The following is a 13,254-nucleotide window of genomic DNA, read 5'->3' on the forward strand; positions in this document are numbered from 1 at the left end:
CCGTTGGACCAACAAGGAGGGATTGGAGCTTACGTTTAGATGATGCACTGTGGGCATATCGTACGGCATACAAAACACCCATTGGGATGTCACCTTTTCGGCTCGTCTATGGTAAGCCATGTCATTTGCCCGTAGAGTTAGAGCACAAGGCACATTGGGCCGTGAAGACTTTCAACATGGACATAGATGCAGCGGGAGTTCATAGGAAGCTCCAATTGAATGAACTTGAGGAGATTCAGAATGAAGCCTATGAGAATGCCCGGGTGTACAAAGCCAAGACCAAAGCATTCCATGATAAAATGATTCGAACCAAGACCTTCACAGTTGGGCAGAAAGTGTTACTTTTCAACTCTCGCCTACGTTTGTTTCCTGGTAAGTTGCGTTCTAAATGGATTGGCCCGTTTGTTGTTACTAACGTTTTACCTTATGTTGTAGTACAAATCAAAAGTTCAAGGACGCAGCAAGAATTCAAAGTGAATGGGCATCGATTGAAGCCCTATTACGAGACGTTTGAGGAGCATGTCGTGGAGGAGGTACCCCTCCATGCCGTGGAACCTAGTCAAGCTTAAACGGAGGTACCGTCCGGCTGCAAGACGTAAAAGAAAGCGCTACTTGGGAGGCAACCCATGCATTCAACAAAGGAAGACTTAGAAAGCACTCCAATTCCAGATTCCTAAAAACTCTTCTCTTTGTTGATATTTCGTTTCTGCCTTGTTAGGTTGTTTAGTTGTTATTGTTTGTTTGTTTATTAATCGTGTGAGTCTATGATTGTAACATTAAGAAAATGTTTTGTTTATTAATAGGCACTGCTAAACAAAGAAAGATGGAGCCTTCACAAAGGGCGTTTACTTGAAGCCCCACTACTGGGCAAAACTCTCGGAGCGGAAGGCATCGGAGCGGAAGGCATCGGAGCGGGAGGCATCGGAGCTAGAGCATTCCAGGCCCCAATACTTGGCCAAATGCTGGACGAGCCAGGAAAAATGTGCCTCTGGAAGTAAGCCGAAAGCCTTTGACGGTCACTTTGCATTCGAACATTGGATTCTTGCAGCTCATCAAGCTTCCTCTTCATGCCCGTTGAATAGTTGTTTGCAAGCACATGCAAACTTCTATTCTCATACTTCAGCTGCTTGATCTCTTGCTTGAGACTTTCCACCTCTGCCATCAATGATTCCACCTGACGGGAGCGGGCAAGCAAGCGTTGGCCCATATTGGACACAGAGCTCGCACACTGAACACTAAGTGCGAGGGACTTTTGAACGGCCAACTCATCGGACCGTCCTGACAGCAGCCTACTATCTTTTGGAGTGAGGAGGTTCCTAGCTACTATTGTAGCTGTTGTGGCGTCCTGCATCACGGAGTCTTCACCTGTGAGAAGACCGTTAGAAGATAAGAAAGAAGGGCGCCATACGTTACCTTGACGCGGTGCGCCCGTATCACTGCTAAGGCTCAATTCCAAGCTAAGGTTCGATGAGTTTGCCATTTTTCAAAAGTGTTCAAAGAGAAGGGATGGAGTTAAATTTCAAAGGGCCGGAGTCGATTTTCAAGAATGGGAATTCTTCAGAGTGTGTTTGTTGTGGTGATCGATAGCTCTATAAAAAGCCAAGGCGACGCGTCCACCGATTCAAGAAGCCAGAATTTCCGGCGTAATTTAGGCGACGCTCGGCTTTTTAGAAGGCGCGTTCAACTTTGTCAAAAGATTTCTTCTTTTCAGACAACACGTGGAGGCCATCATCGCAACTACACATCTTTTGCCGACAAGCGCAAAGTTCGGCGACGCTTTCTCTGCTTTTCAGAAAACGCGTGCAGCTTTGTCAAAAGGAGCCGCATCCGCACTACTACGTGTCGTTCAGAAAGCAAAGGGGCGTCGTTCAGAAATCGAAAGGGCGCCTGCTCAGAAATCGAAGAGGCGTCGTTCTGATATCGAAGAGACATTTGTCGACAAGGGTAAAAGAATAGTACCACCACTTGATATTATCTCTATATATGTCGACCTTCGTCTTTTATGGCAAGGCAAACCTAAAGAAAATGCCCAACTCTCCCGCACCTCTGAGGGTGCTCTCCCAGCAACGCCTTTTGAAATACTCAATTTTTTCTCCCCCAAAGAAGATACCAGAAACCTGGAGTACAAATAAGGCAGAAGGAAACGGTCGATCGAAGCATGTAGAGACAACCACAACAAATACATGTGCTGCTTCATTCGCCGTCTCTTCAAAAGCAAAGGTATCTCATATCATCAAGGTCTAAAGCAAAAGTATCTCATATCATGCTCTTTCCCTGTCCTTTTCTTTGTCCTTGTTCTTACTCGTATGGCAAAGTGAAAGAAGCAATCAGCCGGCACTTGGAGTCAGTCTTCCGATCTGGAGCCAACTGCCTGGAATCTATTCCTGATTGCTTACCTAGCGTTGCTCTCGAGTAGTCATCTTCAACGGTTGATACACTTCCAGAGAAGGGACCACTCCTGCACAGATTGAACAAAGAAACAGATAAAAGGGATAAGCTCAGACCTTCGGGGGAGACCAAAAGAACCATCCTGCTGCCCAGTTCAAGAAGTAGCACAAAGGAAAATCAATGATGGGCAGAAACCAGTTCAAGAGTAAGCCTGTGGAATCACAAAGATCAAAGCCTCAATGCAATCACCAAGGAGAAGAGGGAATTTACACTCCATAACCAGATTTGCGTCCCTAAACTCTTCTCTTTGTTAATTACATTATGCCATGTTTAGTATGTTTAAGTGTTTTTTGTGTATTTACTTATGCTTTGTGTGAATCTATGCTTAAAACATTGAGGACAATGTTTGATTTAAGTGTGGGGGGATAACTAAGTATGTTGATGCAAATTCGTTGAATTTTATCACCCATAACTTCAAGTGTTGTTCCTTGCTGTTTTAAATGTTTTTAAGGTGTTTTTAAACTGTTTTAGCGTGTTTTGTTTTATAACTCCGAAAATCACATAAAAATTTTGAAAAACATTTTTTTTTTTTGAAAAGCCTAAAAAGAGTGTTTTGAGTTGTTTTTGTGTCTTAGGGTACCTTCCAACGTTATGATAAACATTTGGTTTCTAATTGCATGACTGTTAAAAAGAGTTATAAACATGGAGAAAAGTTTGATTTACTCTTAGTATATGCTTGGTTATGGTTTTAATGTATGACTTCACATGCAATCATAAAAGAAAAAATTAGTTATGTAACATGTTTGAAGGAAGGAACTCAAACAAACGCTACAACCTTGAGAGACTTGAGCCTATAACGTTCTTTGGAGAGTATAATCTGTGATTTCTTGTTTTCTAAAGTCGTTGCATGATCTCATTATTCTTTGCTTGGTTACTACTTAGAAGGCGTTTCATCATATAGTTCCAAATGCTAGAACTCATGCCCATTTCATTCAAAGCATGTTATTGATTTGCATAACATATATCAAGATAAAGTTGTGTAGTTGCCACCATAGCCAAAAAGCCTCACTTCCCATATTTCGTATTTGTTGTAAGTTTTAACCCCGTTGAGCCTTGTTTAGCCTCTATTCTTTGTTTACCCATATTTTCCTCACCTAGCCTAGTTTAGGACAATCCACACCCTTGTTCTTAAAAGATAGTGAGCATGACTTAAATGAATTCCTTTTGAGTTACATTATGCAAGAAAATGAGTGTGGGGGAAGGAATGCTTGTTCTTAAGTATGTTTGAGATTCAAAAGAAAAGAAAGATAGAAAAAAAAAATAAAATAAAATAAAATAAAATTAAGAAAGTCTGAGTGATTGAAGAAAGGGTCCAAAAAGTGAATATGGCCCTAAGTTTTGTGTGACTTTCCCTTGGGTGTTCAAAGTTGACTTCTGCGTTCTTAAGGGAATTCTAAGTGCCTGATTCAATACTTTGCTCACTATTGCTTTAAGAATGTTTGTTTATCCTTCACCTTTCATTGTTAGCCAATACCCTAGCCCCGTTACAACCCTTTGACTTCTATCTTGAGGGTTATGTGTTTCAATTTGTGGAGTTTGAACTTGGTATGAGCATATGGTGTCACTGGTTCTCGCGTCTAAGTAGTAGCATTCCATTCATGAGATCATATTCATGTCATTGTCGTAAATCCAGAAAATGCTTTCTTTAATATAACATATGTGAGTGTTAGAATTCATATTTACATCAATATTCTCACATATAGCTAGTGTAGGGTGTGTAGTCAGAAAATCTGTGTGAAAAATGAGTGCATATCTTGTAAGGATTTGAGCAAATTCTCTAAGGCATGTTACTACATTCAAAATATAGTTTTAAATGCTTAATTGTGAATTAGTATGTGGTGACTATGATTAAGTATGTACTTAAGTGTAAAGATAACCAAAATCTGTGGGAATAATGATTTTAACATGTCATGTACATTGGAAATCCCTGAGGCAACGTTGGAAGGTTTAAGATTGTGTTTGGTTTGTTTCGTTTCGTTTTATTTTGTTTTTCTGTTTTGCTCGAGGACTAGCAAAAGATAAGTGTGGGGGTATTTGATAGGAGCATATTCATGCGACTTAAATGGCTTGTTCTCGTGCATTTACGTTATGTTTCTCTCGTTATTTTAGTCCTTTATGCTTCTTTTGTGTGTTTTCAGGATAATAAGACGTGTTTGACGAAAGGATGCATTGTGGAGTGTTTTGGAGCACTATTGGGCTAAGGATGGATAGCTTATACTTGGAGCCCAAGTGTTGGATGAAATTGAAGGCCTTGTATGCACTTGAAGACACAAAACAATGGCCCTAACCCAATCACATAACACCTTGCCATGGGCTTAACACAAACACCATTCCTTGCCATGCAAGGATGAGCAATTTGGGTCCATTTCATGTACTTAAACTCTAGCCCAATCCACAATCACTTCAAAGCCATGCAAAACCTTTCAACACCCTTTAATCATCCCCCTTTAAGTTATGATTTTATTTCCTAACCCTACATGCATTATTTATTAGCATCTTCACATGCATTCACTTCATCATTACACCACCACTCATTCTTTAATCCACATGCACATTCAATCATTCACTCAAGCACCCTTGTGCCATGTTTCCCCCTTTGTTCCCACCCATCACATGCATCATCATCAAACAAACAAGTCTATGCCGTGACCTTCCTAGCCATTTCCAGTTTTTCCCTTTACATTTCACATGCATTCCATACTTCTCCTAGCTGTTTTCCATCATTATTTCAGCCACCATTCACTCTTTAATTCACATGCATTCACACACACTTCACACAAACAACATTCACATGCAAACACAAGCTTTAACCAACAAACAAAACAGCCAACACATGCACCAAAACACTTTGCCGTGGGCACCATTCCACATTCCAGCTTTCCCTTTTCATTTCCAGCTCTAACTCTTCATCATTGCAGCCACAAACACCTTAAACAAACAGCCCTATGTTCCCTCCACTACTCCTATAAATACCCTAGCATTCATTCATTCACCCCCCATTCAAAACACATCTCATTTCATACACTTCACACAACACAAACACAACCCTTGTGCCGCAAATCCCCTTCCAATCTGTGCAGTTTTTATCCTCCATTTCAGCCACTATCCAACCACTTCCCATCCCTCCAAAACACTTCACATAATCCCCAAAGCTCACCTTAGACCTTGTGCCACAACAACGAGGAAGAAAAGAGTGCCTAAACGTTCATACAATTCAAGTTTGAGTTGTTGGAATGTTTAGGTGTTTCTTTGATTTCAATGTTTGAATTCAATTTTCTTTGTTTTGTAATGGAAGAGAAGAGTGCCTAAACGTTCATACAATTCAAGTTTGAGTTGTTGGAATGTTTAGGTGTTTCTTTGATTTCAAAGTTATGAGGAACTAAACCCCCCTTTAGCTAGGGGGTGATTCAAAATACATGTTTATGCTTGCAATATGAATTGATTACTTTTCGTTGGAATTTCATAAGTTGTGGATTCAATTTGTTTAACCGTTTGAATGAATATAACGCTAGAATATAAGTGAGTTTCACCTAATAGTTACGAACTTATATTCACAAGTAGTGGAGGTTGCTTATAAACAATCGCGTTAAGCGAATTCTTGGCATAAGTTTCATGCGTATTCCATAGTAACGAATGCCTCGTCAATGTTTATGATTTCCGTTGAACTTAATGATCTTTGTTGAATGTCTCTATCATGCGTATTCCATGGTTAGGGACTTTGATTAAGAATAATTTGGTTGTAATGCGTATTCCATTCAATCCAACGAATCTAGGGAAATCTGAAAGTTAATTTAAGCGGACCTAATTAACTTGGAGCATTGAGTTTCATAATTTATCGAAAGACCAACCGAAAATCAATCTTGTATGCAAGTGTAACATGTGTGGAGAAAAACCCCTTAGCTATTTGATGCGAGAATTACTTGACACTCAAATTAAACCCTCGTTTGACAATTGTAGTAGAATGGATAAGTGAGGGATCGTTCTAGACCGGGGATTAGGAGGGCTTGCTAAAACCTTCTAAATTGACTTAAAAACATAAAAACACAATATAAAACACTATTTAATGCTCGAAGAAAGCAAAACTAAAAATAAGGAAGATTAAGACTAAGACTTCAACGAAATAGGGGGGAATTGGATTTGGACGAATTTAAACTAAAATGAATACTTGGAAACAAAACAAATTGTAAATATGGATTTGACGGAAATGAATGGATGGGAAGCTAGCTAAGGGTTCTTTCTCTACACATGATATTTATGCATATGAATCAATTTCCAGTTATTCCTTCATTGAATTATGAACGACAATGCCCCAAATTAACCGTGACATCACTAGTTAACCCTCAGATTTTCCTTATATTATTGGATTGGATGGCATCATTCGACAACCCAAAACATTCTCAAAAGTTCCCTACATGTCATCATAATAGAGATACAATCGAAGATCATTAAGAATAATGAAAACCATAAGCATTGACAAAGCATTTGCAACTATGACATCATGTTACTCATGCTAAGAATTAAACTTAACGCGATCGTGACAAGCGACCTTTACTACTTTCAAGTATAAGTTAGTAACGATTATGTGAAACCTCCTTAAACTTTAGCCACATATTCATGCATGCTAATTAAGTGTCGACCCTCAATCAACAAACACAAATAAGTTAATCATCAAATAGTTAAGCCAATTGCATTCACGAATCAAGAGTTCATAACCGGAATTCATCAATTCATATCACATAAATAATCATGGTATTGAAATCACCCCTAGCCAAAAAGGGTTTAGTTCCTCATAACTTTGAAATCAAAGAAACACCTAAACATTCCAACAACTCAAACTTGAATTGTATGAACGTTTAGGCACTCTTCTCTTCCATTCCTCATATTACAAAACAAAGAGAATTGAATTTAAACATTGAAATCAAAGAAACGCGTAAACATTCCAACAACTCAAACGTGAATTGTATGAACGTTTAGGCCCTCTTATCTTCCTCGTTGTTGTAGCACAAGGTCTAAGGTGAGGTTTGGGGAATTATGGAAATGGATGAGGAATGGTGGAATGGGGACTCACGGTTTTGGATTCTAAGGGGAAGTGTTTGTGTTAGTTGTGGTGTGTGAAATGGAGAGATGGAGTTTGGATTCTAAGGGAGACTCACGGCTAAGAGAGAAAGGGATGTGTTTGTGGTGTGTTGTGTATGAAATGAGATGTTCTTGAATGAATGAATGCAAGGGTATTTATAGGAGTAGTGGAGGGAACATATGGCTATGTCATTTGTAGGTGAAGTAGGTGGATGTTGTAGGTGAAGTAGGTGGATGTTGTAGGTGAATTAGGTGGATGTTGTAGGTGAATTAGGTGGATGTTGTAGGTGAAGTAGGTGGATGTTGTAGGTGATTATGAGTGATAAGTGATAAGTGTATGATATGTTAAGTGATAAGTGAATGATTATGATAAGTGATAAATGAATGTATGATATGATAAGTGGTGAATGATAACTGATAAGTGGTGATGATATGTGATAAGTAATGAGTGGTGATGATAAGTATGGAGCATGTGAATTAACTAATGAAGGAAATGCATGTGCAATGACAATGTGTTAGAATGGATGTGTGTTATGCATGGCATGATTGGGATTAGGAAAGGTTTTAAATGTCCTAAAACTAAAGAGAACAAGGTTCCAACACTTTGGTCTTCAATTAGGTCTTCAATTTCGTCCAACACTTTGGCTCCAAGCATAAGCTATCCATCCTTAGCCCAAAAGTGCTCCAAAAGTCTCCAAAATGCATCTTTTTGCTCCTTTAGCCCTTTGGACCTATAAACACACGAAAATAGCTTAAAGTACTAAAATAACTAAAGAAACATAACGTAAATGCACGAGAACAAGCCATTTAAGTCGCATGAATATGCTCCTATCACTATTCCATCATCCATATTTTCATCACATTCATCTTTACTATCTGTTTTAAATTATAATCTGTCCGTTTAGTTTAATCTCGTCCAACCACAATCCCCCCCCTATTTTGTTAAGTCTTAATCATTTGATTTGTCTTATTTTATGTTTTTAAGTATTTGGAGTCTTTTGAACTTGTTTTGAGTCTTTTAGCTTGTCTTAGTGTTTTAAAAGTTAGTTTTATTTAATTGAGTCAAGTGTTTAGCATCCCTAGTTAATCCCCGGTTAGAACGATCCCTACTTACATCATTACTACAATTGTCACAAATAGGGTTTAGTTTGTGTGCGTATAATTCTCGCATCAGCAGGCAACGACAAGGTATGGAACTTTTGGACGATTATTTTGTCCCTAATAGTGCATTTCCTGATACGTACTTTAGACGTCGTTTTAGAATGGAACGACATTTGTTCAACAAAATCATGATTGCTGTTTGCAACCATGAAAGAAGGATGTTTTTGGTGCTATGGGTCTCATTCCTCAGCAAAAAAATTACTACTGCCTTGCGGATGCTTGCATATGGAGCATTTGCAGACCAAGTGGATGAGATAACGAGGATGGGGAAATCAACCATTCTTAAGTCCTGATGAGGTTTTGCGGAGCAATCGAATCTATCTACACCGCTGAGTATCTCTGCAAACCTACAAACATAGACTTGGAACGGCTGCTGAAGAAGGGCGAGATGCGTGGTTTTCCTGGGATGATTGGAAGCATTGATTGTATGCACTGGACGTGGAAAAAATGTCCAAGTGCATGGCAAGGTGCTTATGGGGACAGAAAAGGAGCAAAAAGTATCATTCTGGAGGCGGTGGCATCTTTTGATACATGGATTTGACATGCCTTTTTCGGGGTTCTGGGAGCTCAAAATGACATCAACGTCCTTACCCAATCCCCAGTGTTCAACGATGTCCTGCAAGGAAAGGCACCAAAAGTCACGTATGAGGTCAACGGACGTATGTACGACGGGCCATACTACCTAGCTGACGACATTTACCCGCGATGGTCAACATTTGTCAAAACAGTGCCATGTCCGCGAAGTGCAAAGGAAAAACACTTTGCAAGTTGTCAAGAGGGGTGCAGGAAGGATGTGGAGCGTTGTTTCGGTATCCTCCAAGCTCGCTGGGCGATCGTCAGGGGTGCTGCCAGATTGTTTGATGTAGAGTCGCTTCGATCCATCATGATGACGTGCATCATTCTTCACAACATGATTGTGGAAGATGAGTATGATTATGAAGCCATTGATGAATATGAGCCAAACACGATGAACAATTCAAGAACACGTATATATTGTGCTCATGACGTCTCCGATGAGCCTGTGCAACATGAGCCATTATAAAGGGATAGACGTTACAATGAAAAGCTCATTCAACGATATATTGCATTTCAAATGCCAGACATGCACAATGCCTGGCAAATTGACTTGATAGAGCACCAGTGGGCATTGAAACAAGCTGAAGATAATTAAGTTCATTTAGTGTGTTTTTTTTAATCTGGTATGTTTATGTTATTTTATTTGGTGTGTTTTATTATTTGGTATGTTTATGTAATTTTATTTGGTGTGTTTTATTATTCGGTATGCTTATGTAATTTTATTTGGTGTGTTTTATTATTCGGTATGCTTATGTAATTTTATTTGGTGTGTTTTTGTCATTTCAATAAATATTCTCTTAGTATAAACAACTTACGAAATTCATTTGAATAAATATTCAATAAATTGGAAACAACAAGACCTAGACCTATATTCAATAAATAATAAATTACAACCCAAAATGATTGGAAAATTATGGGCTCCAATTACAAAAACTACTTTATTCATCATCACTTAACCAATTTGTGATGCTAAGATGATCTTCTCTTGTGGTGCTAGGACCATCTTGGCTTGCTCTCGCTTCTCTTGCACGCCTCCTTTGCACCACGTCCGCTTTCTCTGACTTCCAAAAAAATTTAGAATTTGGAGACTTCCCTTCTAAAGGCGTGTTCATAATCTCACGATCTCGTTGAGCCCATCTTTCTTCTCTAACATGTTCCCTTTCTTGCCTAAGTAGCTCTCTTTCTCTCTCATTAGCTTGAAATTCTCTCTCAATAGCTGCAACTTTTGCATCCTCTCTAGCTTATTAGCCTCATATTTCGCCAGTTCCCTCGCCAAAGTCAATTCACCTTGGCAAGTAAGTTCTTCCATGAACTTTGCATAATTATTCTTGGAAGCACTCCATTTTCTCTTTGAAGCCTTCTTACCTTGAGGTCTAATTGGATAACAGGTCAAACCCGACGCTTGTTCAGGAATGGGCGTTTCAGGCACTTCTTCTGCATCATCTTCATGAACATGCGAGACATGATCGGGTGTAGAGTGTAGAGGGGTGCTGTTCATGAAAACTTCTGGACCGACTGGCACAACTCTAAATTTAGGACAATCTTTGACAATATTCCAACATTCCCACTGGTTGAATGATTTATTTTTGCTTTTGGTTTTGGCAGCGTACCAAGCTTGTGCTTGAAGTTCCTACACAATGCGGGAGAAGAAATAATTATAATGAAAATAAGTAACAAATAAATAATACAAACAAATAATTATAATGTAAGTAGGCAAGAAATAAATAATACAAACAAATTATTATAATGTAAATTTGGGTATCAAATAAATAATATATTGTTACCTGATCCGAGTAATTTTCCCCACTTCGAATTTATAGAAAAATTATAGAAAAGTAAAAACAATTTTTTTTTAAAAAAAATTCAGATTTTTTTTTTGAATTTTTTACAATTTTTTTTTTAATTTTTATTCAACTAATTAATCTCTGCCGTTGGATATTAAAAAATTTGAATTCCAACACTCCAGATTGTGCCACGTGTCACAACGGTAACTTTTCTTAATTTTAAAACTATTTTTTCTTTTATTTTTTTATTTATAAAGCATATTAATATCCACCGTTGATCTCAGATCGAACGGTGGATATTAAATAAGAATTTTTTTTTTGACCGTTGAGATCGAACAGTCTAAATTAAAGATCCGTTGAGATCGAATGGACAGTGGGAAGCCACGTGGCTTCCCAACGGTAACTGAAAAAACAATTTTTTTCTGATTTTGTGTCAGCGACGTGCCCCCATGCACGAGCGGGGTGCATGCGCCTGACAGAAAAAAAATTAAAAAAGGCCTGACGCCAGGTTGGCGTCAGCGCTGGCGTCACAAGGCCTCGAGCTCTTGGGTTGGCAATTCTCCACGGGCCCGAAGCTCGGGCCTCCACCTCCACTCGGGCTCTCCAACGCTGGAGCCGGTCCACAGGGCCTCGGGCCCTTTTTCTCTTGCTCGTCCCCCGAGCAACCAGCAATGTTGGGCTTGCTCTAATAAATCGCCACTTACCTACAATTATTCTTTTGATAACCTAACATTTTGAACATAATATTTTAGGAAAAATTTGGTAATGAGATGTAGACATCAAAGTAATTACACAACTCATATTAATGAAGTATATCGTGACAAATACAGAAATGCGAGCTTTTCTTCTCAACTTATAAGCTCTTGAATTATTTTTTATATTCTTCAAACAATCATAATAAAACTTCAAATTATGAATTATCCTAAAAAAAAAAAGAAAAAAAAAGCGTAGTGAGGGGAAATCCCGATCCTTTCTCTGTGCACCTGTACTATGTTGACTAAGTGCACGCAGACGAGACTACCCAAAGCCTCTAATGTGTCAGGTGTGCGTGCCTTTTACAAGTTGTGTTCTTTCTTCTTGTTTTTGTTTTTTAAGAGAATGTTAAGTAGAGTATCTAAAAGTAAAATTCTTCATATATTATGCGTCATTTTATATTTTTGACATAATTTTCATATCATAAAATATTGTATCAAAAATATAAAATAGCGAAAAGTCATACTTTAAAATAATCACTTTAGCATTTCTTTATCTGTAAACATTTGTAGTCATTGCACACAATCCCAATCCATTTTATATTTTTCTCCATTTGACCCTCTCTCTACTCTTTGAATTGTTTGTGAGGATCCTGGAAATTCTCCAATCACATATGTTCGTCAAGTACTGTTTATATTTAATTTTAAATAAAAAAATTTACAATAATTTCTAATCACACGATATACGATGAACGAATGTGATTGGAGAATTCTCAGGATCCTCGAGAAAATCCTCACAAAGAGGATCCGAAGAGAATCCTCGTTCCTCTTAATCTTGTCTAATTCTATGTGAGTAGGCCTTGTTCTAGCATCCTATTATAATAAATAAATAAATTCTTCGATATAATAAGTAGAATCTGGATCCTCGTTAGACCCTTTTTGTGAGAATCGCGAGGATCCATGAATCATATTTGTTCATCGTACATCGTACGATCAGAAATCATTTTAAATATTTTTATTTAAATTAAATATAAATAGTATCTGATAAAAATCGACCACACGATGTACGGATCCCCAAGATCCTCACCAAAAGGATCCGAAGAGGATCCTATTGGATAATAAGTAGTTCTTGGACGCAATGTGCTCCTAGCCTCCTGCCTGAAGAGACTTATCCTTAGAAGGGTGGTGCTATTCGCACTCATTTTTACCTCTAACACACATTTTGTTAATTTAAATTTTTTTATCTTCTTCAATTCATTCGATTTGACGGTCAATAAAAATGTGTGAAAGATAAAAAAAAATGGGGTGTTTGGAAAGCACCACCCTACTTAAAATAATGACTTGAGTTTTTAAATTCCATAAACATAAAAAATAAAATAAGAAGCGATGAGTAGATTATTTGGAAATTAGATATAACGACAATAAATAAACACAAAGAAAGGACCACATACAACCTTTTACATTTATCAGATGCAGATTCAGATTGGAGTAATGGATAAGATGAAGGTTGTTGCCTG

Source organism: Pyrus communis, chromosome 2 (assembly GCF_963583255.1).
Source record: "Pyrus communis chromosome 2, drPyrComm1.1, whole genome shotgun sequence".
Classification (NCBI taxonomy): Eukaryota; Viridiplantae; Streptophyta; class Magnoliopsida; order Rosales; family Rosaceae; genus Pyrus; species Pyrus communis.